This window comes from Montipora capricornis, chromosome 6, assembly GCF_036669925.1.
Source record: "Montipora capricornis isolate CH-2021 chromosome 6, ASM3666992v2, whole genome shotgun sequence".
In the NCBI taxonomy this organism is placed as follows: Eukaryota; Metazoa; Cnidaria; class Anthozoa; order Scleractinia; family Acroporidae; genus Montipora; species Montipora capricornis.
Window position 1 is genome coordinate 19856655 of NC_090888.1, and position 27500 is coordinate 19884154.

Consider the following 27500-nt stretch of genomic DNA (forward strand, 5'->3'; position numbering starts at 1 on the left):
AAGTGGGTGGCATTTGTTGGGTGTTTTTCTTTTTTTTTTTTACGTGTCGGTAAAGTCTTGCCTGTCACTCCCCTGCTAAGTGGTGTCTTTGTACATAGAGCCTTCTTCTTAGGATGAGAGGGTAGTGGAAATGCGTAGATTTCTCTAGTGGACATAGTAGAATGATAAACTTAACCTGCAATGGCGTCGAAAGTCATGTAACGCGAATGGCGTTTTAGTGGATCTTTAAACAAAATAATACCCTTATGGAACTCAATAATGAAAGTCAGTTGAATACAATAGGCAGGCGGTGAAAAAAAAACCTGGAATCGTAAAAGCGACGAGTAATGGACTTCGACAACAATCTTTCGCCCGTCGAGCCGAAATCATAGTGAGCTGTATTTCCAATATTTTATCAAGAGTGTAGTTTTATGTACAACACTGAAACCAAATGGAAAATTATCTGGTAACTTATGGGTTCAATAAAGTCAGGTAAAAAAATAATTGGAAATGTGACAGTCAAGAATTATTTGAAAGAAAGCCAGTCGACTATTTTGTGCATCGTTAGTCAAGGAAACGGTTCTTCAGGGAAGGGTTTGAACCTGAAGAGCATAACATTTGACACGATTGAGTTTCTTGTCTTCACGCACGCAATGAAATAGGAAGAGGTTTTCGCCTCTAAGAGCAATATGTTGTTGTTTCAATACATTTTTCGCTGTAAAAGGATTCTGTGGTATTTTCTGCCTTTGTGAATTATAATATGATGTTGTGTATTGAATTTTTGAGCTTAAGGTTGAAATGTGATATGGGAGAATTTTTTTAGTATTGCTCTGTATGCAGGAAGGGTTTGCGAAAATAAACAGGTCTGTTGGAAGCGTGCTTCAGTTTCAACAAATTAAGCCCCAAAATAAGTGAAAAATTGTGACGCCGATGATATTAAATATTCATCAGCCTTCCACCTGCGCCGCCATTTTCTCTTTTCACTAAGAATCTGAGAGCGAGGAAAGACTGCATGCGGACGTCTCGGAAGACAGACTTCCGCTAGAACAAAAACTTCCGCTCGTCTAAAACTAACTTTCGTGGACATGACATATCCCGGCCAACGCCCTGAGCCTACCTCTCTGTCCCCTCATTTTCTCTTGTTCAAAATTAATGTTGTTTTCATATCGTAAATATTTTATTCTCGATCGACCGTCCGATGCTCAGAGGGCACGCTTAAACTTGTGGTGAAGAGAAGTTGTGAGGGAACTTGAAAATGATCAACATGTCAGCCCAGAAGCCAATGTTGCTCGCTTCTCTTTTATTTGTTATTCTTCAGAGACTGGAATGCTGTAGTTCACTTCCACACAATTCAGTGCCTTCTGAATTTCGGTAACACGTACCACAGGCAACCCAGTGTATGCTTCACGGAAGCATCTCGTTTGTCATAAGACCGGTTGTAAACATGCGCTAACAAATTATTTGACACAACTAACGAGAAAGGTCAGGCCACACTTAAAACAAAGCTAACCATTTTGAAATCAGCGCTTAAGCTTAATCATTGAATTATAGTGATCTTATTCTAGATGCCAGGCAACAACTAACAAATATTAAAGAAACTTTGTGACTTGTTCATCGTGGTCTAGTGAATATAGAAGCTGCTCCTATAAGCCGAAGTTCCGTATTCACTTTTACTTTTTTCCTTTTATCCGCTATCACAAGTCCTGGGACTTAGACCAGAGTATATCATCGGCATGTAATTATGATTATCATATATTCAACGCTGGGTGATATTATATGATTATTGTAATTCCACTCTCGAGAAAATGTTGCGAGAACAAGGGAGGAAAAAAGAGAGCCTAGGAACGAGGTTGGGGTTCAACTCTTTTTCGAATTTACATTTCATGTCCTCATCCGTGTTAATAACAACTAGACAGCATATTTTCTTGTCATGAATTTGTTTCTTTTGTAGTCTACAACATTAGACGACGACGTTTCACCACTTGAAATGCCAGCTTATTTTAGCCGCAATAATTTAAAAAATGTGTATCCAAATAGACTCAGTATAGTATTTGTTTACTTTGCCCACAAAGTGCGTAAAAAGATGTCTCTAGTTGTAAAAATGATTACCTTTGTTGTGTTTGTTTAAAAAATAAGGTTTTGAAGATTATGGAGTACCAGAGGATACTACCGTCCTTACAATTTCAGGATATGTGGCAACTTCTTTCAGTATTTTTACTTGAATTTTTTTCCCGTAAAAGTCTTTCGGGAAGAAAAGAAACTCGGTATTCTCAACTAAGATTGAGATGATCTCAATAGCGACCTTCAGATTTGAGTACGAGGACGACTATGAAAATAAGTTTCGTTCTTTAAACGTAATGTGCTTGTCCAGTACAGAAAACTCGTTCTCGCAGTCGTTTTCGTACTCCAATCTGAAGGTCGCTACTTACTAAGATCTTGTGCGCGACTTTTAAGAGGCGCCAGCACTATGCAAGTAACAAGCATACAGAGCTACTATTTTTGCCGCCTGAAGTAATGGAAATTTATTCTTTTTGATGTTGGCACATGGCGGAGTGTTTTGCTGTAGTAGTGTTTGCTTTATGTTTTTTTTTTTTTTTTTCTTTCTGTATTTGTTCTCGTTTTAGATGAAACACGTAAATGCATTCGCTAAGAGTAAAATGTAACAAGGTTTACTAGTGGGTTTTGGCGTTTTTCTCAAGAATGCTCGGTTTTGTTGGACACTTTTCAAACGCGGATGGAGTGCTACCGTAAATACGGAAAAAGCTTTGGTTAGCAACAGAACGCTTGTACTAAGTTGTAAATGTAGATGTAAATGTACTTAGTTGACAGCTCCCTACAAGGTTAGGGCTTTTCAGGATCAACCGGCTCAACGGGATCGGACCGAATGCATGTGAAGGCGCCGCACGGCTGCCGCCGTACGCCGTGCGTACGATCTATGTGTGATCTCGGAGCATCGCAAACCCAGCCAGATGTAATTGACTGGGAGTCGATTTTGAGGAGGGAGGAAAACCGGAGTACCCGGAGAAAAACCCTCGGAGTCAGGCTGAGATCGACTGAAACTCAGTCCACATACGACCCGAGGCCAGGGTTGAAACCCGGTCACAGAGGTGGGAGGCGCAGTTGATAACCGCTAAACCACCCTGAGGCTAGGAGAACAAGAATGGGCCAGAGTAGATACTTCAAATCTGGGATAGCCACCTGTTATCTCAACCTGCGAGGGAACTGGAACACAGGGGGGAAACGAGAGATGGATTCCAGTTCCTTTGCAGAATGGGTCCAGGAACAGGACAACAAGCGGAGTTCGCTAGAGTTGTGTGTAATTATTTTGGTCACTAACTGATATTTTGGTCACTAATTGATAAAATGCCCCTAAAGAAACGTTTCAAAAAAAATAAAAGCGTTACTGAACAAGGACTTTTACTGTTTGTCCAACCAGCTTAGATATATTTATAAACTAGGTGTTCAAATTCCATAAGAAAGGGCAAAGTACTATTCAGAATTAGTATAAATACACAGGCGATTATATAAAATCGCGCGCTGTCATTGGCTCGCTATCTCGGATTAACAGCCGCTAATCACCTCGACGGACAAAATGGCTGCCAGTAGTCGTTTTGCCATTGTAAGTGAAGATGATTTCGCGTTGAAATGTTTTTTTTTTCTCTTTTTTGAAATAATCACCTGTGTATTTATACTTACACAATTATTCGCCTCAGGCTCAGTGATAATCACTTCGCTTTCGGCGAATAATTGTTAATTAGTGATAAATTTTGTCAGCATTTATCCACGCGCCAGTGGTTCCAGTGGTTCCAGTGGTTGATAACATTAACTGGTCAACTTACTCATGGTTGCTTATTTACCATATTTGGCGTGGTTAATTTAACGAGAAAGCACAAATGCATAGCAACTCTCACCTATTGCATTGCTTTTGCTCGCAAAATTGATGGCACTTAAGAAAGGCATCCAAAGACTTAGCTAATTAAAATACGGGACCAAAATTATTTTGTGCGCTCTGAAAAGATCTTTTTCTGTAATTGCTTCGTTTGAGTAATTGCTTCGTGTTTGTGTGTGTGTGTGTACAAGAAAATACAGCAGCTATAAGGTTTTGTTGTTATTCGACACGTAAAGAAAATAATTCTGCAAAGGAAGACAAATTTTAATATTTGTAAACACAGTTCGTCTTTCATGATTGTCGTCGATGCATTATTTCATACTGTGAAGGAAAAAACAACACCGTGACTCGTGAAAATGTCGAACTGCAAGGTTGAATATTGTCGAGCAAAAAGTGAGGTGGAAGTAACAGAAAGAAACTACGATGGGGAAACAATCATTTATGGACGGCAAAGGAAGGGAATATCAAATAGGGAAAAGTTTCTTCTTGTCTGTGTGGTGGTTTTAGCTTTTCTTTGTGCAGTTTTCACGGGGTTGTACTTTTCTGAAAGACAGCATAGATTGTCGAAGAAGAAAGCTCCGTTCGACGCAAATGGAAAATGCAAACACCCTGGCATCAGTTTATATTGCTCTTTAAACGAAGCTAGAAGACAGGCTGGATTAGGTAGGAACATTTTTATTTTTATCTATACTGCTAAAAAGCAGTGGCCCAAGTAAAATTTGTGTTTACTTTACAGCTTAAGCTTGTCTGTAATTACAAATTCAGATCACATTCAGTTATGTTTTCAATATCTATTGAATTTCATCATTTAAAAAAAAAAATTAATTGAACTGAGCTTAAAATAACTGAAAGAATATAATTTTACGCCGGTAGAGAAGAGAAAGCCAATGCACGCAAGTTTATATTGTCAACAAAATGAAGACGTTTGGTAGTTAATTTCCTTTGAGGATAATATTTGAACCATTGATCATGAATTTCATAGCTCTTTGGTAATTTTCACCCCCATTAAAGTGTCTGCTGAATTTGTTACTCCCTACTTGCAATCGTCGAAAAATTCCCGCAACGAGACAGAGGACGAAAGAAAATCAATTACGAAACTTGAAACGTCTGGCTGTTTACAATATTTTAAGGCGGAGTGGATTTGCAAAGCACTTGTGATTTAACGTTAAAAGCTTGCAAGAGACAACTCTGTGATTTTCATGTCTACTGCAGTTTAGTACTTATTTCCATTCTCAGATGTCTTAAGGACGGTGCCTACTAATTCAAAAGTATTTTTGCGTGGTTTACTGAATATGCAGGAAAAGCAGATCTTAACATGTGTTATTGAAATCCAAAAAGGAAATCAGGGATAACTACGCATTTTTCAAAGATAATTAATCAACATGTACAATATTTGTAAAAAAGCTTTAAATTGCAAAGCTATGTGTGGCGTTCTTTTCCAAATTGTATCTTAATTATCTCTGAAAAATGCGCGGTTAGCCCCAATTTTCTTTCTGGATTCCAAGAGCACTTCCTAAGTTCTGCTTTCTCCTAGCAGTTTTAAACCGCGCAAAAATATCCCTGTCTTAATAAGCACCACCCATAGGAAATCCGAGTATCTCGAGTTGCGCAGAAACTATGCGCAATAACAATAGGAGGCACTGCCTTTAATTTAGAGAGGGAACAAAGTTTCATGTGAAAAATATGTTTGCCCGTGGGGATGACGCAACAAATAATTGTCAAAAAAGTGTTTTGTTTGTGCTCATGAGTACGCAACTGAAAAACAGACCGAGCACAAGTGTTTGAAAACCATTGCATTCTTTACATTTGCCACGCCAGATGAGTTGATATAGGTGAATTTACTACAGTAACGTAAACAAAGATTTGTTAACTGACGTTCCGAGTGTTAGTCCTTTGTCAATGGCAATTGGAAAATTGTGTTCTATGTGATATACGTGTACAGGAGATAGAAGAGCTTTGCCACTGGTGGAAATACATGAATAAATTAATTGAATGAAAAGTGCCCATTGATTCCAAATGCCCTTCGGGTGCCTATTTGGAAAAATAAACTTTTGTTCTAGAGATTAATTTGCGGCTTTGTGGTGTAGACTAGTGATAGGGCCATAAATTGTTTTATTACATAGGCAAACTGGTCCTATATGAAAAGGAAATTTCTGATTGGTTCTCTGAGCGTTACGAATTTTGCATTACGAACCGCTAAGATAAACCGGTCACGAAGCAGCGTATATTGGTTGCCAAACTGTTCCCATTTTCTGTTTCCATTTTCTTGGACGTAAAAAGAAAAATGCGAGAAATACTTTTCATTTAGTCATGTCGGAGTACAGTACGAATTTTACCTTTTTGATTCGCCTTCAATCAAGAGTTTTCGCCCACACTTAAGGATAACGAATTAGTGAGAAATTAATATTCTGATGGCACGATTGAGAGGCTTTGGTTCAGTCATGTGATTTGGGTGACTATGTAGGGTTTTTGGCTCATTATTTCTCCCATTCTATGTCCGTCAGTCCTTCTGGTGGCTTTTGGTTTTTCGATAATATTCTAGGATGTGCCGCTTTTATTCAAGGTTCCACTGCAATGTTTCATAGAAATTGGTCTTCGCTCGAGTCTCCAAACTCCTCCACTTGGAGAGAGTTGGCGACAGTCAAGTTCGCGCTTGACGTTTTCGTAGAACAGTTATCAGCTAGAAGAGTTCGTTAGAACACAGTCGGAATGTCGCGACAATCGTTCAAGTTGGTAGCATGATTCAGGAGCTACAAGACCTAGCATTGCACACTGAACTGTACTCAAGTGCACTGTAAATATTATAAATATCGTAGTTTTAGCTCGTAATTAGTCGTAATTTCTGGGGTTTCTTTTGTATAGATTAAAAAACCTTTTCTTCATTTATATTAGGGTGTGTTACGCGTTTGTGGGAAGGAGACGATTTACTCGCGGTCCGGTACTTTACCTGCCTCTCGTGTTTTTTGCCTTTAGGCAAAATACCAAGGAGGCATCATTGTAGCTTGCGCGTATATAGAGATGCAGTGATATAGTATTACATATGTAGTGTGCGTTACCAAGGAAAATGTCAACTTGAAAGCTGCAAGCGCGAACGGAATAATCGGGAAATTATGACGTTTTCACACCAAATGCCTGCTAGTAAGTCTTGGGTAATGATGACCTAGAAGAGAATGGCCGAAGAACATTCACGTAAGGCCTAATTAGACCTTAGGCCTATTCAGAACACAATGATGTGGAAGGGTGGCACCATGCGCTGCACCGCCGTGTACAGGGAAGATGGCGACCGGGATTATAACTCGGATACCTTTCAAGTATTCCAAGTAAAAATAAATGCATTAACTTTGCGAATGTTTACTGTACCTTATTCTCTTACCCAAGCGTCACTTGGCCCCCTTTGCTAGCCATTTCCCCGCTTTTCAGTAGAGAGAAACAGCAAGAAATATGTGTGCCACGCAGGCATCACTAGTGAATTCTAAATTCTGTTGCGATATTTTATAACCATTATATTTCGATGGATACCTTTCCTTCATAAGATGTGTGGGCGAATCATCTTAAGTGTAGGCGAAACTCTTGATCGTGGGCGAATCGTCTGGTGGGCGAAACCACTGTAATTCGCCGGCTATTGTTTGGCTGCACACTGTCTCAAAAATGCTTACCAAATCGCCAGCTTAACATTTGTTCCATCGAACTTTGCCACACAGACGGCAACAATCCACAAAAACACTTCTAGGCTCATGCTTGCAAAACTTTATTTAACAGCAAGGCAATACACATATCTAATAATCTTTGCATTTAGGATAAATGCGTCAAGATAAATTTCCCGCGCAAAAAGCAATTCACAATTTGCTCGGCCGATAGCTATACTTGTACCAAAATTAATTTGAGAAGTGGAACACTAAAAGACGACTAGTACCCCTCCCTTGCAAATGGTCCTCTTCTTGGTTTATTTCTAGTCGGCTCTTCGGAGGTGTTTTGACGGAGCATTTTGATTTTACACATGTACAGATAATTGTCCTCACTTAACAAAATCTTTTAGGTTGAATTGGTCGAATTTTGTATTTTGCGGGACCCTTTGCGACCCAAAATTTCGTCGCAGCATATGTCCGTTACACGAGCGATAGAAATAAAATGGCGACCGTTGATGTGGTATGTATCACTTGATATAATGGATCATGATTTGACTTCACTATATGAGGTTCTCTGATTGGGCGAAAAAAAAACAATTGCGGTAATTTCCGCCCACCAGAAAATGAGAATTTAATTCGCTCGGGAACTCGCCGAGGATGTGTCGATCTAAGTGGTTGAAATCCAAGGAATAGCAGCGGAAATAATAATATTCTTGAAAATTAAAGTCTTCTGACCTTCACTCCACTGTCCACATGTCACATTCTGGCGGGTTTGCGTGCAATATCAGCGATTGTTTTTTCAGATCCGAGGTTCTGTTCCCTCTAAGAGAAGGGAAGTCTTCAAAAGGCTGGCGACAAAGCAGCCATCCCTCGTTCTACGAAGGTTACTAAATCCCCAAGAAAGCAACGTATCCGCTTCAAATCACCAGCAACAGTCCCGTACATCAATTTCGTAATTTTCTATGCCAATTATACGCAAGTTTGACCGAAACGACTAGACAGTCGCTCGCTTCCCAGCCCAAACTAGGCAGTTTTTGCTTAGGCATTAACCGTGCTGGACGGGTCAGATACCAGACTAAACAAAATTGGCACTTATAGGCTGGAACGAATGGTCAATTCGTTCATATACCACGCACCCTCGGCTTCCACTGATACCATCCTCAGAACTGACAGAACTACCGACGAAAAATAAAGTGACTTTGCTTTTAATAAACAGAAGACTTAGAGAAATAAGCCTTCCCTGAATCGCTCTTCGTTAAATCGAGCCTACTCGCCGTATTCTCGACTTCCCGACTTATTTGCCAAATTTGCTTAACTAACAGGCACATGCCGGCTTTGAAGGTCTGTGTTTTCAATTTTAAGTTTTCAATGCATTTGACAGCTTAATTATTTTGGCTTTCTGAGAGAACTGCATGTGATCTTAAAAAAATGAAAGAAGTGTAGTTTCTGTCTCCCTAGGAACCGTAGGTGTGTTCCCACGAAAGATGATCTAATCGTCACCAGGAACAAAAGGGCCCGGTTGTTCAAAAGCCGATTAACGTTAATCTCAGATTAAAAATTAACCAAGGAGTTTATTTCTCTACTCCTAAATGCTGTTCAACGCTGATATTCGGCAAAACTTTACATCAGAAGAAGTCAATCTTGAAAAACAAAAATAAGCAAAAGAAACTTTCACCAAAAAGTTGAAAACATGAAACGAAAATTTACGCTAATCCTGGATTAAGTTAATCGGCTTTCGAACAACCGGGCCCAGCCCTATATTCCTGGCATGGCGTGTTTGCAGACCGATTTATTCTTTATAGAATGAATTTCCCGTGAATGAGACTCCCACGGGAGACTGTTTAACCGATCACAGGAAACTAACTTGACGCCATGGCGTCACCGAACCGGAACTGACTTTACTTTTTGCGGAAAAGGTAGTCTAAAAAATAGATCGGTCTGCAAAAATTCCGTGACATAAGCTTAGTATGGGAGTTGCTCGTTCCTACTCATGGCCTCCTGCCGTCACTTAAGAATCTTACAGGCGTTATATCTTTTTTCTCTTTGGGACCCGAAAATCTATTTTACGAAGGCTCTCAGGATATTGAAGTTCTTTTGTCATTTTCAAGCACTCTTAAGCTTAAGAGCTCTCTAAGCGAGCGAGAACCCTTTCGACTGACCACGAATACAGAACAAATGTTCAATATGAAATTAAATCTTAATATAGATCAAATCCACAACTGTTTAAGTGGAAATCCTCCGCGCGATAACACCAGCGAAATGGCGCCGGATTCATTAGAGGCGCTCATCAAAGAAGAAGGGCTCAGCTTCTTCCACAGAACAAAACGTCTTACACTTACAGTCAGCTCTCTCCAAGCGACAAGCTCGGTTATTTACAGCGAAATTACCCGTTAGCCGTAATTCTCATTTCATTTGACTGCAGATATTTTAATAACATGCATGGGATATTTCTCCATTCTGATTGGCGAAGGGCCGGAATGCAGCTTTCGGAATAGGTAGTTCAGTGCTAAATGTGGCAACAAGCAAAGTCAATTAGCAAAGAAAGGTATGCTCCCTATTATGATAAGCTCTCGAACCTTATTCATGAGTTACAATTAGGAAACACATAGTAAACACTTGTAATTTATTTTCCAAAGACCACAAATTGCATTCGCCCCATGTGTTCGTGCAATTTTGCTGATATCTGAAACAAAATTACTATTGCCCATCCAAATTGTACTCGAAATATCATCGGATTGCTTGATGCTAAGAGTCCATGGGCTCTTGCTTGTACGGATAAACTACAACCATGTTTGTCCTAAAATTTAGTATGAGGAGTTAAACAGGTTGTCATCGGTTTAGGGTCTTGGAAACTTTGGCACCTTTCCGTGATTTATTTGGACCCATTCAAGCATTCAAGTGTTTTGTTATTTATAAGAGCAATTATCTACTCTTGCAAATAATGTATAGCTTATGGCAGATATATGCTGTATTGGTGTTTCAAACGCTATGTATCTACAATTGTCGATATGTCATACGCGTAATCCTTTAATAAGCAGTGTGCACTTGCTTTTAAGCAGATTTGCTCATTGTCCGAAATAGAGCATACACTTTGGAAAATATCAGTATTAACTCTTTTTTCTTTGTTTGCCACTGCGCCCAATTTTTCGATTGTCGGAAAAAAATCACCGAAAATCTTCCTTTCGGGAGTTTGTTACTAATTCAACTATGTTGGAATGTGCACTTAAAATTAAGAAGTAAATACAATGCGGCATAACAAGGAGACAAATTAGCTTTAAAGGTATAACCTGCAGCGTTCGACAAAGCATGTGTCTCAAACAAAATTGGATCAGTGGATAAGCAATGGTTTAAAGAAAATAACAAGTTTTCGATTTCAAGTCAGGTTGGAATAACTTTTAATGGCATCGGAATATGTCAAATATGTCTTGGAAACTCAAAAAAAACTGTTTTAATTTTCAAACAATTGAAAAAACTCCACATATACGGTACTTATGCGTAAACATAGCTAAAACGGTTTCACTCGGTGCGTGACATGGAAAGGAAAGCTAACACCAGTTAGCAAACAAAGTAGATTTTATTTCTGATGCCATGCCGTACACAGACGGACATTTGTCTGATTTGTCGCGTTTGCTATCTTGAATGAAAATTTTAAAGAAGTTTCGACATCTGTGGTAACAAAACCTAATAAAACTGACAATAAATGATTGCAAGATGTTGCACTTCTCTCATAACTGTTGACAGTTCAGTCGTGAGTAATTCTGTGGGTAATTCTGTGGGTATCATAGTTCACAGCAAGTAGACAAGTTCCGAAAGCTCTAATTTCCTTTGTATCACCTCAAAAACCGATTTGCATAAATCCGAAATTGGATCTTGTTAAATATGCAGCTTTTCTCTCGTTGGTTGAAAGTAATAAATGCGATCCTGAGAAAGATTTGCAAAAGAGATTGGGAGATCGTTTCTAAGTTGATAAGAGGATCGCAGCTGTGTAAGTAGCAACCGCAAGGACTACTCCATCCATTGGTATTTGGGGAGACGACTCAGCCTTTGATAGTTATGCATAAAACAGCATACGATCGACAAGACCTGCTTAACTTGAATTATCTGTATCATAAACCAAGCGATGAATCACCTGCAGTCATCGCTCAGTCACTTGACGAGTGGACTTCTCTTGACGAAGAAATCATTCAACCATCTGCAAACAACAAGCTTCATTCGCCTTCATCGACGCTACAATTGGCAAAACGCGAGAAAATCATGATCGCTGCAATTGCATTGCTGGTTATTCTGCTGGTTTTGTTCATCGCTTTGTTCGCGAGCAACATTGGGAGAGAGAAGACTGGAAAACTGACCAGCCCCTACAGTAACCCCTCTAAAGAGTCTATCGTTGTGGCTGCTGGTAAGCTTATTTCCACCGTTCAGATCTTGTTCAGCTGTCAGGTTCGTAAAACTGAATTGAGAATGGTTACGGGAAAATTTTTAGCACTTACTCGTTAGATTAGTATGAACGGCACGTTAAACTTATTTGTACTCTTCCCTTCTTGATCCGGAGCTCGGAGTAAAGCTTAAGGAGAATGGGATATTCCACTTGATAGAATGTTTGTTGTACATTTTCCTAGTACATATTGACACAAGGTTCACTGTCTAACTCAAAACAAAATGACCGTAGTTGACCTTTCGTTATCAGTAGCGTTTGAAATAGTCGAGGCGGCTTGCAAAGGTTTAGAAAAAATGTTTTATCTCTAACGTTTGCCTTGCAATTGGTGAAAGATTCATGTTTCGGTAATGTTCCGCAGAGCGTACCTCCATTCGTTGTAGATCTGATTTCGCAAATCATTTAAGAAACCTGATTTTGAAGCAGATGTCGAGATCTTAATTAACTCCCGTTGTTCGAGATCTTAATTGTATTGTTCTTTACTTTGTGTTATTACTTTCATTTTCTGACTTCAGTAAACTCGCATAATCTACGCGGTCAATTGACTCGCTGACTCCAGCCTCCAGTTGTTCAAAAGGTGGATAACGCTATCGCGGCCAGATAAATCACTATATCCAACGGATAAACACTAGCAAAAACAAGTTAGTTATCCAGTGGATAGTGATTTATCCAGTGAATAGCGCAGGCTTTTATTGCTGATAGACGAGAGGATCCTTTAGATCTTTTTGCGACAGCCAAAGAAGTGTTTCGATCGCTAAGTCACCTTACAGTAAAAATCTTAAAGACAATTGTGATGTTAGTAGTATGTTTCAAGGAACCGTGAAAAAACGTATTTTTTACATCATTCGCATGTTTCCGGGGAAACTTACGTCACCATGCTTCGAAAGATTGACTTTATTCACCTCAATTTTATTCTGTTTTTCAACCCTCGGGGCCAAAAAGAATTACTTTAAATGGATCGGAGGGCGCTGCTATTTAAAGATGTTATTATGTCCTCCAGACAGAGATATATCGTAATGCATCGGCAATATTTGTAGGGAAAGAAATTTAAAAGAAAACGGCTTGCTAATTTTAGAGCAACGAAGTCACGCAGAAATAGCAAATACTGTTTTGGAGTATAAGCATAAAAAATAAGTTCATAAAAGTAACCTTTTTCCCTTTCTTTTACTTGAAATGTGCTTGGTCGTGTTTATTTTGAAACTGGGTTCGGCGGCTCAGTGTTCGTGAGATAAGCCCAAATGTCAGCATTTTCTCCGCGTAGTACGTAGTCATATCACTTAAAAAGCGTCACCTCACGAGAGCCTGAAAACCGTTGAAAAAATAATGTTTAGTGTATTTGCCAAGAACCATATTAGGGCACTTAGGGTAGTTTCTTTCTTTCTCTTCTTTGTCCACTGTAGCGAAGGATGGAGAGGAAGAAATGGCTTTTATCTTTGAAAAACTGGCCAAAAGTTATCCCCAGATTTTCAAATCATCTGGCCAAAAGTTGCTTGACATCATTTCCTTTGGGTTTCAACAATAACATGCTTGTGGTTTAAGTGCTTTGTTATGACTTTTAACCCGTGTTGAGTTTAACGAGAATGATACAGCTTATCATTTTGACATCGTCTCTGTGAGAGGTTTGTTTCCATAACGTCGGGGTTCTGCGCACGAACATGTGAGTGTTAAGGTAACCAGGGCTCTTTTTCCGTTTCCTCGCGAGAGGTTTGCTCTTTCTGCGACGAAAGCAAATTAAACAAAATTTGTAACGTTTTGATCATTTCTCAGAACAATAGGTACTCGATAATACGCCAGCCCTCTTAGCGGTTTTCGATATCCATTTTGAGCCATTATCACGTTGAACAAGTTTATAAGAAGCTCTTCGTTACAGATGATGTTTAAGGTAACCTAATTACACATTTAGTATCGCTCGAAGTAGTTCGAACTCGTAAGGCCCGGCTAGAAAAAGCGAATCTTTGTTTTCACTGTTTCCTAAAAATAAAGTGACAGTACTGAAAATGGTCAAAAAAAAAATGATACACAAGCCACGCGTGTGTGTGGGTGAAACATCGCAAGGTAACCTATTACGAAAACACTTATAGTCAATCGAGCAAGACAAGTGTTTCTTAATTAGGACGGTGTCTACTAATTCAAAAGAAAATTTTCCAAGGATAATTAATCAATAACATTTGAAAACAGACCAATGTATGACGCTCATTTTGCAAATTGAGGCATAATTATATCTGAAAATTGCATGGCTATTCCCAATGTTCTTTTCGGATACCGGGAGCACTTAATGAGTTCTGCTTTCTCCGCATAATTTTAAACCGCGCAAAAGTATTCCGTTTATTAGTATCTACCAGAGCACCAGAGCCTCGGATCGACCCAAGGTTCTGGGAAACTCTTTGTAGGAGAACATGCGCCGTAGAGTTGTCAGAGCCATAAATCGGCTATTTGAACCTTACGGCGCCTGCTCACTCCTCGTGTTAACATGAATGCACCAATCAGAGACGATTTTGATTGTTCTTCACGAAAACCAATGAGAAGACACTTTGTTTCAGGGTTCCCCAGAGCTCTTGTCTCCCTCAGTCAAGAGAGGGGATCTGGGGTAGAGATTGGCACCGCCCATAGGAAACCCGAGTATCTCGAGATGCGCAGAACGTATAGTCACCGTCCTTAAGGTGCCCCTAACCCCAAAAAACATTTTGGCGCTAAAATGAATGTTTGCACCTGTTCAAAATGCATTGCGGCCATATTTTCCGTTTTCTAACAAATCCTGCCTTTTTATAGTCTTCAAAACTTGCGAAAATTCAAGCATCTTCTGTCAGAAGGGGAGTGGGTCTATTCCTGATTTGACGTCACAAACGGATTAACTTTGCATCAACTCTTTGTAAACATGCATGCAAAGTAGATTTTGACGTCAAATCAATAATACACCCACTCCCCTTCTCAATCGGTCGTGAATAGAAGATGCTTGGTCTTTCGCAAGTTTTGAAGCCTATCAAAAGGCAGAATTTGTTAGAGAACGGAAAATATGGCCGCAATGCCTTTTGAACAGGTGCAAAGATTCATTTTAGCGAAAAAAATATTTTGGGGTTAGGGGCACTTTAAACTTTTCTCCACTTGTGTTCAAAGACTGTTGCATAATTTTCTAGCGGTTATTGTATTCTTGATGACACGGTGAAACTCGGAAAAATCCGAGTGCTCATATAATCGAACCAATCACCTTTCGTTTACTGGTTCTGATAGTTGTTCTACCTCTTAGCTACAGGAAGCCGGCGCCTCTGAAGCCTTGAGTATGAATGCTAAGTTGATTCAGCACTTCCGTGATGCCAAAAACTGCGTCTGGTATTCAACCGTTACATTCAAGGTCCCGGTAGATGTTGTATTAACGATGTCACAAAGGTCTCAACCTAGCTAGGACCAATTTTAGTGAATCAACACAAGAAACAGCTTTATTGTGTTTATAATTACGGTTAAATTATGTAGTCTATCTAAGTCTATACTTCGGTTTGCCAGCCAGGGCTAAAGAAACCGCGCACCGATAGCGCAGTTGGTCGAGCGTCGGGCTGTCACGTGGGAGGTCGCGGGTTCGAACCCCAGCCGGATCAACATTCAGGATCTTAAAATAACTAATAACTAAAATAACTAATTTCATCTGCAAATGGTTAGACTTTCAATTCTTCCTCCATAAGGGCCATAAACCGTAGGCCCCGTCTCATAAATATCTATGTTCATAAGTTCCCTGTGGGACGTCAAAGAACCCACACACTACTCGGGAAGAATGGGGATGAGGTTCCCGGTGCTGTGGCTGTCCTGTTCTTTCCAGCAGAAGTGGACGGCTTGGCGGTGATGTCTCTAAAAAGGCTTGTGGTGAGTCATAAGTCAAAAAGGGACTTTGCCGAGTAATGGAATATGTAGATGTAGATGTAGAAAGACTTAAGTTATTGTGTAATTATGAGATAATCATACACACAATAACCGTGCAACGCCGAAAAGTGCATAGCTTGTGTGCGTTTAGTTCCTTTAAATTTCCGAAACTTTTGAGAGAATAAAGCATCTATGACATGCTATTTTAGAGTTAGTATATCTCTCACATAGTGCACGATCTATGACTGGTCATTTCAGTGAGCCGTGTTCTACTGTGGGTAAATAAGCCTCCGAAAGCCCGTGTGTTTTTTCTTCATTCTGGTAGTGACCGAGGGATATAAGAAATACCTTGCAAACCATATTTTCTTGGGTCATGTATTGTAAGTGTTTCTCAAGAAATTAGGCTAATGAGAGGTATTTAGTCTAAAGACAATTTCCGTTAGTATTCCAACTGAGCTCTCGAACCAGCTGGGCCCAAGTCATTGTGAAGTTAATTCTTTGTATTCCGCGACATGGGTGATGTTGAAGTTAGGAGGAAGAACAAGGGGACACTTCGTGACGCTTATTGAAATCTGCGTGCATCTAATTAGGTGCAATTCTTTACATTCTAAAATCAAACCGAAAAACTGCAAAACTGCCATGGCAGTGCCTCCAAAGCCTAGCTTTAACATTGAACGCACTTCAAAAGAGACCTTTCGAACTCGCGAATACTGAGTGCGTAAAGTCAACGAATATTTAGTATTTCCTGTTCTTTTGCAGATTTGCTCAAAGCAATGAACCATTGCGCGGATCCCTGCGAAGATTTTTTCGAGTATGCCTGTGGATCATGGATTCGAGACAATTATATCCCCGAGAGCAAGCCATCATGGAGTCAGTTTCGTGTTCTTTACCAACGAAACGAGATGGTGATGAAGGAACTTATCCTTGACAACAAGGAAGCTAGAGAAAAATATAAAGATGTAAGTATATGTTACTCGTCTTTTTTCTCCTTCAAAAGCATTACCTTGGACAGACATATCCAAAAATGCCCCTAATTACATGCAAGCGGATTTCAATAAGTGTTACGAAGTGTTCGCTTGCTCTTTTCCCAAACTTTACAGGGGCACTCAACGTCAATTTTCGGAAAACATCTGTTCGGAAGACGACTTCACATCTAGAATTTTCAGAACATTTGCTCTAAAATTTCTTGCTTTCCTGCCTGTCCTAGGATTTTCGAACATCTAAAAAATGGTATAATTGCGGATTTTGAAAGGATTTTTACCCTAAAAAGGTCACCTAGAATTTTCGGGAGCTTTTTTTCTGGCTGAAATTTTCGAAAAGGTAAGTTTTGATTCCTATAATTTTCTGATCACTAGACTTTAAAAAGCTAAGAAATCCGAACAGATAAAAAATGTTGAGGGGATAAAAATATGCCTATATCTACCGTTTAAATACCAAAATACGTTTAACAATGCTATGTTTAAGTGGTTTTGAACTATATTCTCGTTGGGTGCCCCTGACTTCAGCACCATTCGAGTCTCGAAATACAGACAATTCATGTCACAAAGTGTTTCCTAAAGGCTGCTCCTCAAGTAAGGATAAAAGGCTGCATTTACCCTAAGCTAAAAATAACGCTAACCGTTACCCTTATCGTATTGTTAGAAATAGGTAGCGAAGCCTTACCAGGTGATCTGGTGACGTAATTCGGAGGACTGGGAAGAACAATTTTAACGCGGTATCCCCCAACCTGGCGCGGCCGTGAATGTTATTTTCGAATTCAACACTGCAGAGGCGAGGTTAGATCTCGTCAGTTCTACGTGAATGTTCATTCAGTACCAGGAAATGTTGGAGACACGGAGTAATCTGTTGAGTTTTGGCGATAGAAATACTGCAGGAAATTTGGAAACAAGACCTAAGGCTGCACGTGGTCGTGGGATACGGCGTTAAAATGTTTCTTCCTTGGTAGACGTAAAGGGACACTTCGTGTTGGGCGTGCATCTAATTAAGTTCATTTTTAGAAATAAGTGCCACGGGCCTTTTTTGCGCGGCGGCCATATTGGCCATAAACAATAGATTTTGTGCCCCGAGCCTTGAGTTGAAACGTTTGGAAACTAGTATCGGTGGGGCAAAGCAAAAGTTTTCAATCCCTTGGGACTCAACATGGCCGGCGTGTGATTAAGGTCCATTGCGTGGAAAAATTTCTCTAAGTCAATGGGAGGTGCAACTAACCGTTACTAAGGAGATCGTAGGTTTGAGCCTCGCCTTCGGTGGATTGTGCTTTTTTCAGGTGTCCAAACAATTACTACTGCTACTACTACTACTACTACTACTACTACTACTACTACTACTACTACTACTACTACTACTACTACTACTACTACTACTACTACTACTACTACTACTACTACTACTACTAATACTACTACTAATACTAATACTAATACTAATACTAATACTACTACTACTAATAATAATAATAATAATAACGATTTATTGACAGTAGATCTACATGGTAGCTTTACATCCGTCATATTAACTATGGAACTAACTACTTAAAATCTAACTAATTACAAACGTAATACACAAGTTGAAAACTATTAAAAATTGTAATATTTAAAAATGCTATAAATAAAATGATTTGTCATCTTTCGCGGGCACATTACACTATCCACAATCAACTGCTGTATCATCTCAATACTCTTTCTTAACATTCAAGAAAAAGCAACACAACGCTTGAATTTGGAACTCATGTTTTGGATATTTCAGAATTTATTGTCAAGTTGTCAAGTTCATGGATGTTTTCAAATAGGGGACCATATAAGGGTCACAGGCAAATGAGTGTTAATTACAACGAATAGAATAATACTAGATAGAAAGATGTGGGGAAATGATGTAATACCTAGGGGAAACTACGAATACAAAATGGGAATTGAACGGCAGTACAATATAAACAGTTATGCAAGGGGAACAGAAAATTAAAGTACATGTGCTAAATTAAAATAAAGTTAGGGTTATAACATAGGAGGGGGGGGGGGGGGGGGCTCGCTTATGAAAGGGCTGGGGATGCTCGTCGTCTTGCTTAGGGGTATAAATTTCGGATTTTGGTTTCACTTAGAGTGTTCTGGGCAAAACGCCATCATATGTAGCCGTGACGGTCTCTTTTAGGGTTAGCGCGATAAGAGATATATCATGTTTTAAATGTGATCTGTTTTAGGGGTTAAAAAAGCCTGAGCCATGCCCAGATTGCTCTCCTTTGGGGGTTTGATTCAAAATTTTTGACGAGCATCCCCGCTACTTCATATGCGAGTCCCCCCCTGGGGGTGCGGGTCGTTCCCATGCATTCAATATGGAGGCCTTTTTTCCTTGGGTTGTCAGCAATGTCAATTGTATAAACTATGGAACTAACTTCGAGGAAGCAGTAACATATCCGTTTGATTACTTCCCACATACAGAATGAAGCTGTCATGAAAGGTTTCGACATGTTTGATTCGTGCATGGACAAGGAAACCATTGAAAAGCTCGATGGGACTCCTCTGCTGAATTTGATCAAAGAGTACGGATCTTGGAACATCACCGACGGAAATTGGACTGAAGAGTCATGGGACTTCATGGATACGTTTGTCAAAATTCAAAAATATCTTTCCACAGCACCACTGTTTAATATGTATGTCTCAGCTGATCTAAGGGACTCCACTAAAAACATCATAGTGGTAAGAATTTTAACTTTTGTATCTCACGAAAATGCAACTTTTCAAAATGACGCTCCGGAAAAAAAAAAGTTATTTTTTATGAGCTAACTTCGGTGAATGAAATGAAGGCATTTATTAATCTATGGTGACGCGGGGATACTCGGAAAAAATCCGAGTGATCCTTGCAGGAGTCGAACTTACGACCTCTGATGTCCTTGTAGTTCGTAGGTTCGTAGGTCGTTGGTTCGACTCCTGCAAAGGAGCAATTAGTTTTCGTTCCGAGTATCTCCGAGTCATCATCGGTAAATAAATCATTAAAGTTATTATTTTTTTGTTTGTAAGGAACAATCAGTATCCTCGTTAGTTTCCATTAATTAACGTGGCTTACTACAGCTTTCCGAAGAAAAAATATCAATTTTGAAACCTGTGTAATTAAAGCAACAGGGTGTCTCTTCTGAAGTGTTAGTCACTGCAATTGATGTAAAATGCAATTTTACCTAACAAATAAATGTAAATCAGGGGAAATGCTAAGTATAGGGACCGAGCTCCTGAAGGGAGGAATAGAAAATAGACATTTCAAAGGTTTTTTTCTCAAAACCTAGCCGTACGACCAGCTGTAAAATACATTCCCTAGAACCCTCATTTATTTGTTGTTGTAACTAACCGTCACCAATTTCGTTATCAATTGATAAATAGTAAACATGTCATACCCCACTATGGCAAGCCGTTTGTAGCAAAATTTAATCTTAGATATATATATGTTCAATCCTTTAAATAAAGGTTTAATTTAAAGTCATGAAAAGCATTCAATGCAATCCAATCCTTAAATTCTGTATGCAATGCAATACCGCAAATATTGATTCAATCCAATCCTTAAATTTTATATGTAATGCAATACCACCAATATTGATTCAATCCAATCCTTAAATTTTATATTTAATCCGATACCACGAATATTGATTCAATCCAATTCTTAAATTTTATATGTAATGCAATACCACGAATATTGATTCAATGCAATCCTTAAATTTATATGCAATCCGAAAATATATGTTCAATCTTCCTGGGACGAGCGCGGCCATATAGAACCAGAGTAAAGTGTGCAAGGTATAGAACAAAAGATGGCAGCAGAGTTAGAAGAATAATTTGACATAGAAGTTGAGTTTCCCAAATTTCTAGGAGGACTTGTGGATAGAACCGAGACAATATTTGAGAACTTTGACACAGAAGCTGCAGAAACGCAGGCCAAAGTTCTTGATCAAACAATTAGCCTGCTTAGGTCGATGAAAAAGTGTTGCAACCCTAGACACGAGGGACAAGGAAAATCTCGATTCCATCGCAGGGGCCTTAGTAGATGTGCTTAATGTGCTTCGTCGCCTTGTTGGTCAGCGGCTACTCGCACGGTCATACGTAGGGGAACGTCCTTATAGAGCCGCCATATTGTATGTATTACTACAAATAAAGGAAGTTCTGTTACTAATACCGGCTCCCAGACTTGGTGTCAGAAGTGGGGAAACACGATGGCGAACCTTAAAAGACCGGAGCTCAAACTTGTGGGAAATGTGAGCGAAAATTTCAAAAACTTCGAGTTACGATTCAACGATTACTGCGTACAAGCCAATTACCGCGACCTCGCTAAAGATCCTGTTGCAGAACGAGCCGCTCATTACAAGAGCCCTCTACTAGATATTTCAGCGTTACGATCTGCACTTCCAGATGAAGCTTTGTCCGTGGTCAGATACACAATCGAACCTCAAATTCTAGACGAAGATAAAGAGAAACCCTGGATTTGGATGGATAAACTACGAGCCCATTACACAGGCAGCACAGGAAGTTCACTCCTGACCGATCGATATAAGTTCTGGACCTCTTCACAAGGCCTTCACGAGTCCATTCAAGAGTGGGAAGTTAAGGTGAGACACGCTGGCAGCCTATGTGGCTATGGCGATCTTAGTGATGAACTTTGTAGAGACAAATTTATATTTGGGTTGAGTGAGGATAACATACGTACGGAGTTGCTTAAAACACATGTAAAACCTGACAACTCTGAGAAGGCCCTGTCCGATGTAGTCGCCGAAGCGAGAGCTATTGAGTCCGCCAAGCAGACAAACAAGTTAATTGCAAATTCGTCCAAAGGAATCGACGAACATGTCCACTGGACAGGCCTTAGACACAGTCAGATGAAACTTCGCAGGGAGCCTGGTACCTGTTTTGGTGTGGAGATCGGCGTGGTCCATATCCATGGAAATTATGTTCAGCTAATGGAAAGACCTGCACCAGCTGTGGTGGAAATGACCATTTTGCTCGTGTCTGCCTAGAAGACCGCAAACTTCCAAGCCCCAGTATCAGACCCACTTGGAGACCACAAGTCAGAGGCCTTCAGGGCAGCCAGAAACGTGACCCACGTACAAACTCCCGACCAAGAGATCTGCATTACACCGAGATGTATGCCACAGCAGAGGACCACGCATCCTCCTATGACCAAGATCACGACTATATATACTCTTTGGGCACACAAGTTCACAGCATTGCATCCGTCGAGAAGTCAAAACGATATTTCACAAACCTATCACTTTCAGCGACGGGCCGGACCTTCAAGCAATTAAAGTTCCAAATAGACACTGCAGCAACCTGCAACACCATCGCTGCCAGCACCCTGCGCTCTTTCTTCCCAGACGCCAAAGTAAAGCACTCCCCCTACCGCCTACATCCCTATGGAAACTCCAAGCCACTTCATCCTGTTCGTCAGGTGGAACTCTTGTGCGAAAAGAACAACAAGTTTGACACCCTTATTTTTCAAGTCCTGCCAGACTCCTGCATTGGCATCAAGCCAGCACTTCTGTCTGGCAGTGACAGCGAAAAACTGGGCATAATTAGAGTGCACGCGGACGAGACTCATTCCCTTCAGTCATCAGCAGACCACAATGCGAGTACCAAACACTATGACCCTCCTGGCACACAACAGTATACAGTACCATGCGAAAACCAGGTGAACCCTAAGGCATACAACCATCTCCAGCAACTCCACGAGACCACAGCCAGCCCGTGCAATCCACCACCATCACCTTCGGCTCTAATTACTATTCCTTCAAACCGCCGACTTCCCCCGCCAGGCCAGCTGCAACTTCAGGACATCATACGCCAGTATGCTGACACATTCGAAGGCCTTGGCCGGCTTGGTACACCTGTACACTTTCAGATTGATGACAGTGTCCAGCCCGTTCAGATGCCAGTCCATCGAATACCGGTAGCGAAAAGAACAAAAGAGAAAGAAGCCTTAGATCGTTATGTGCAGGCAGACGTCTTGGTCAAAGTACATGAACCAACCCCATGGTGTTCGAATGAATTAATAAGAGAGACACCCAAAAAATTCCGCGTATGCAGCGATCCAAGCCAGACAGTAAATAAGGCCATCTAGCGTCCGAAACATCAAATGCCCACGCTAAATGAACAGCTTCATAAGCTTAGCGCAGCCAAGTGCTTCTCTCTAGTGGACGTTAAAGAAGGCTTCCTCCACATTCCCCTAGATGAGGAATCCTCATGGATGACAACCATGCATACCTCATACGGCAAATACAGGTGGCTCCGTCTCCCATTTGGTATTACTAGTGCGCCAGACGAGTTTCAAATGAGGTTGACATCTGCATTGGAAGGCCTGGATGGAATAATATGTATAGCCGATTACATCCTTGTGTATGGGGAGGGCAACATCTTCGAGGAAGCCCAGGCAGACCATGACCGAAGATTCATCGCCTTACTGGAACGTTGTGACCAAAAATCCATCAAGCTCAACGCGAGCAAACTGCGCTTTAAGCTTAAAGAGGTCAAGTTCATGGGCACAATTATCTCGGATAATGGTTTGAAACCTGACCCAGACAAAGTAGCGGCAATAACACAGATGGCCACACCGCAGAACAAACCAGCACTCCTTCGCTTCATAGGCATGGTTAACTATCTTTCGCCCTTCTGCCCCAACCTAAGCTCTGTGATTCAACCCTTATGCATGTTGACCCAGGACGCTGTACCATTGTCATGGTCCATGGCTCAAGAAAAAGCCTTCAACAAGGCCAAACAACTGATTTCGTCCGCCCCAGTCTTAGCCTATTATGATCTTCGGAAACCAGTTGTCCTCCAGACGGATGCCAGTGATAATGCTGTCGGCGGCGCCCTTTTACAGCCCAGTGATGACGGCAAACTACAACCAGTTGCCTTCACCTCGTCAAGCATGAATCCTACAGAGTGCCTAGCAATCTGCAACTGCTTCCAAAAGTTTGACCAGTGGCTGTATGGCAAGACTGACATTGCAGTCCACACAGATCACCAGCCATGAGAAACCATTATGAAGAAACCACTGAACAAGGCACCAGTCCGCTTACAACGAATGCTTATGAGATTACAGCCTTACCAGTTCACAATAACGTACAAGAGAGGACCGACTCTCTACCTGGCAGACACACTCTCTCGCGCAGCCCTACCCAACCCCATCACAGCCCGAGTAGGGGACTTTGATGTTTTCAGAATGGAGATGGAGTCCGATTACAACACACGGAATCCGAGACTAACGGAGATCACTGAAAACCACCTACATGAGGAAACCAGCAGAGACACCACACTGAACACCTTATACAACGTCATTGTCAAAGGGAGGCCAGCAGACAGAGCAAGCATCCCCGAGTATCTGCGGCCCTACTGGACTTATAGGGACGAACTGTCAGTGAAAAATGGCATCATTTACAAAAGCGCCCAAGTTATGGTACCTCACTCGATGCAAAAGGACATGCTTTGCAAGATCCACGCCAACCACTTTGGTGGAGAATCGAACATACGTATGGCACGTGAAGTCCTCTTTTGGTCCGGCATGCGAAAGTCCATCCAAGACATGTGTGATGCGTGTAGTACTTGCGCCCAGTATGGTCATTCTGCACCAAAAGAACCAATGAAATCCTTACCAATCCCAACAGGTCCCTGGCAGATAATCAGTCAAGATCTCTGTGAGCTGGAAAAGCAAAGATACCTAGTGACTGTTTGCCATTTCTCTGACTGGATCGAGGTAGACAAGCTAGAAGATACCCTTTCCTCAACAGTCATTGACAAAACAAAAGCGCACTTCGCGAGATATGGTGTTCCGGCAATCTGCCACACTGATAACGGTCCACAGTTTATCAGTGAAGACTACAGGAAGTTCTCTGTCGAATACGGATTTAGGCATACCACATCATCCCCTTACCACCCTAAGGGTAACGGAAGAGCAGAGGCTGCCGTCAAAGTTGCAGAATCCATGTTAAAAAAGTCTGATGACTTCCACAGCGCCATGCTGATATACAGAAACACACCACCTCAAGGTCACACCTACTCACCAGCCCAGCTCATGCTGCTACGACGCACCAGAACCACACTCCCCACCACCGATCAACTCTTCAAACCCACCATGCTAAACTTTGAACTCGATGAGGCGGAGATCTCCAAGAAAAGACGCGATAGCAAGACCTACTACGACAAATCAGCTAGTGTAGAACAAAGACCACTCCTCACTGGTACCTACGCTTACGCCAAACCACCTCCGCACCAGCGTGGGAAACCATGGATCTATAGAGAAGTGCTCACTCATGAAAACGCTCGGTCTTACACAATCCGCACTGCTCAAGGCCGCACGATTCGAAGGAACAGAGTCCACCTGAAGCCTGCTGCCGCGCCCTCCTGCTACCATCCCCGAGCAGCAGTCGAAGCAAGCACACCTCATACATCCGCTTCCCAGAAACTATCAGCCTTGTCTATGAATATACAAACACTTAATATGTAGCTCTCTCATCACCCTATTATGGACACTTGAGTATAGGATACCCGCTGTACTGGTTCCAGGCTCCGGGGTTTAAGTTATAGTTTGTTTTGCCTCCTCGTCTCTTTCTTTTGTTATTTTGTAAAGGGGGGAGATGTTGGTCAGCGGCTACTCGCACGGTCATACGTAGGGGAACGTCCTTATAGAGCCGCCATATTGTATGTACTACTACGAATAAAGGAAGTTCTGTTACTAATACCGGCTCCCAGACTGCCGGACTATCACTCCTCTACTGTGGCTGCGGATTCAAGGTTGCATAGACGGATTTTCTAGAAGAATAATGTCCCTATAATGTAGTCCCAATAATAGAGCCGAAACAGGTCTGGGATTGTAAAGGAATGTTGTCGTAAGTAGCGTGTGTATGTGTCTGGAGAGAATTCAAGTGAGTTCAAGTGAGTTTGGGTTCGATTCCCACCTGGGTCAGAGATTTTTCTCTGTCATAAGGTGTTGCATAAGAAGTTCCTGATGCTTTGGATCAACGAAGGTTCTTCATCCATCATATGCACACAGTAGCGTTGGCCTCCATCAAGATACCAAAGTGAGTTTGGCCATAGCCTGCATACCCCACGGAAACGCTTGCTACGCAGGCTAGTTTGGCCAAGGCACATTGTACTTCCTGCGCTGTATGGTAGCACCCCATCTCAAGGCATTATTTTCGGGATCTAGCTTCGCCAGCCTTTGTCTGACTCTTCGACGTTGAATCCCTAACCCAATAGATTTCACGTAACCGGCTATTATGTTTCATCTAGACGCACTCCCATGGTTGTTTATGTAATCTTGAATGATCCGGTCGGGTCTTTCATCAGGTAATGTGTTCAAAGCCCCTCATATCCTTTAAACCATACTCTGCTACTCATCTGTTAACTGTCCACCTCGAAACTCCAAATGAATTCCCAGTGAATTCTCCAAGTGAATTCCCAGTCCTCGCAGTTCTTCTAGCATCTCAACAGGAATTTTGAGAGATGGTCTTCCGGGATTTTTTCCTTTATCCCTATGTATCGTACCTGAATCCGCAGCCACAGTAGACGGAGTGATAGTCCGGTGACGAAGCACATTAAGCACATCTACTAAGGCCCCAGCGATGGAATCGAGATTTTCCTTGTCCCTCGTGTCTAGGGTTGCAACACTCTTTCATCGACCTAAGCAGGCTAATTGTTTGATCAAGAACTTTGGCCTGCGTTTCTGCAGCTTCTGTGTCAAAGTTCTCAAATATTGTCTCGGTTCTATCCACAAGTTCTCCTAGAAATTTGGGAAACTCAACTTCTATGTCAAATTTTATGACTTTAATTTTATGACTTTAATTTTATGACTTTAAATTAAATCTTTATTTAAAGGATTGAACATACATATCTAAGATTAAATTTTGCTACAAACGGCTTGCCATACCCCACCTAACAAAAAGGTAAAATGCACATGAAAAAAAGTAAAATAATAATTATTATTATTATAAGAGGGATACGAAGCTTATCTTCTAGGGCTGATAGCATCTCGCATTCGTTCGCTGCGCTCACTCGTGAGAAATGCTATCAGCACTGGTTGATAAAATTCGTATCCCCGCGGCCATGTAATATCCTCTATTTTTAGAACTTAAAGCCTTTTTTTTCTGAATTTATCTTCACCATAAGAGTAGTCATCTCATGTGATATGTCAAGTGATTGGTACTGAATGGCGACGTCAGGGCAATCAATTCGCTAACGATCCTGTTTCCTGTTCATTATTGGTGCTTCTTTCATCGCCTAACTTGCCCCTTATGTTTCACAGCTGGACCAGTCCGGTCTTGGTATTTCTCCCGAGGCTTTTTTCAAGAACACTTCGTTTCACGGAAAGGTGGGTTAATGTGGGCATTGAAGATTGAGGTGCACTTAGCAGCAGATTAGTTGGGTCAGTCGATAATGCACGGGACTTTCGTTCAGGGGGACACTGGTTCAAACTTTCTCCAAACCAATACTCGAGATTAATCCCTAAAAACTTCACACTTCACACGTAAATGACCGCGGCAACGTATAAATTACTTTTCTAGCAATAAGTATTTTGATCACTTAATTATCATGAGGAGGTGCTTAAGCCAACAAGTCCTTGTTTCCAGTTTAAAGCACTTATGAAATTTTAAGCGCAAAATTTGTTATTGTAATAAGTGCATTTTTAAACTTTGTTTTTGTCTTTGGAATGGTATATGGGGGAATCTATTTTTTGCTTTTGTTTTTTTTTTTGGCCACCATGA

The 27500-nt window shown here is 41.0% G+C and overlaps 2 pseudogenes; both read left to right on the forward strand.

Annotated features, from left to right (window-relative positions):
• Positions 1-27500, forward strand: part of LOC138051746 (endothelin-converting enzyme homolog) — a 95179-nt pseudogene that overhangs the window by 34932 nt on the left and 32747 nt on the right.
• Positions 21237-25243, forward strand: LOC138050926 (uncharacterized; annotated as a pseudogene).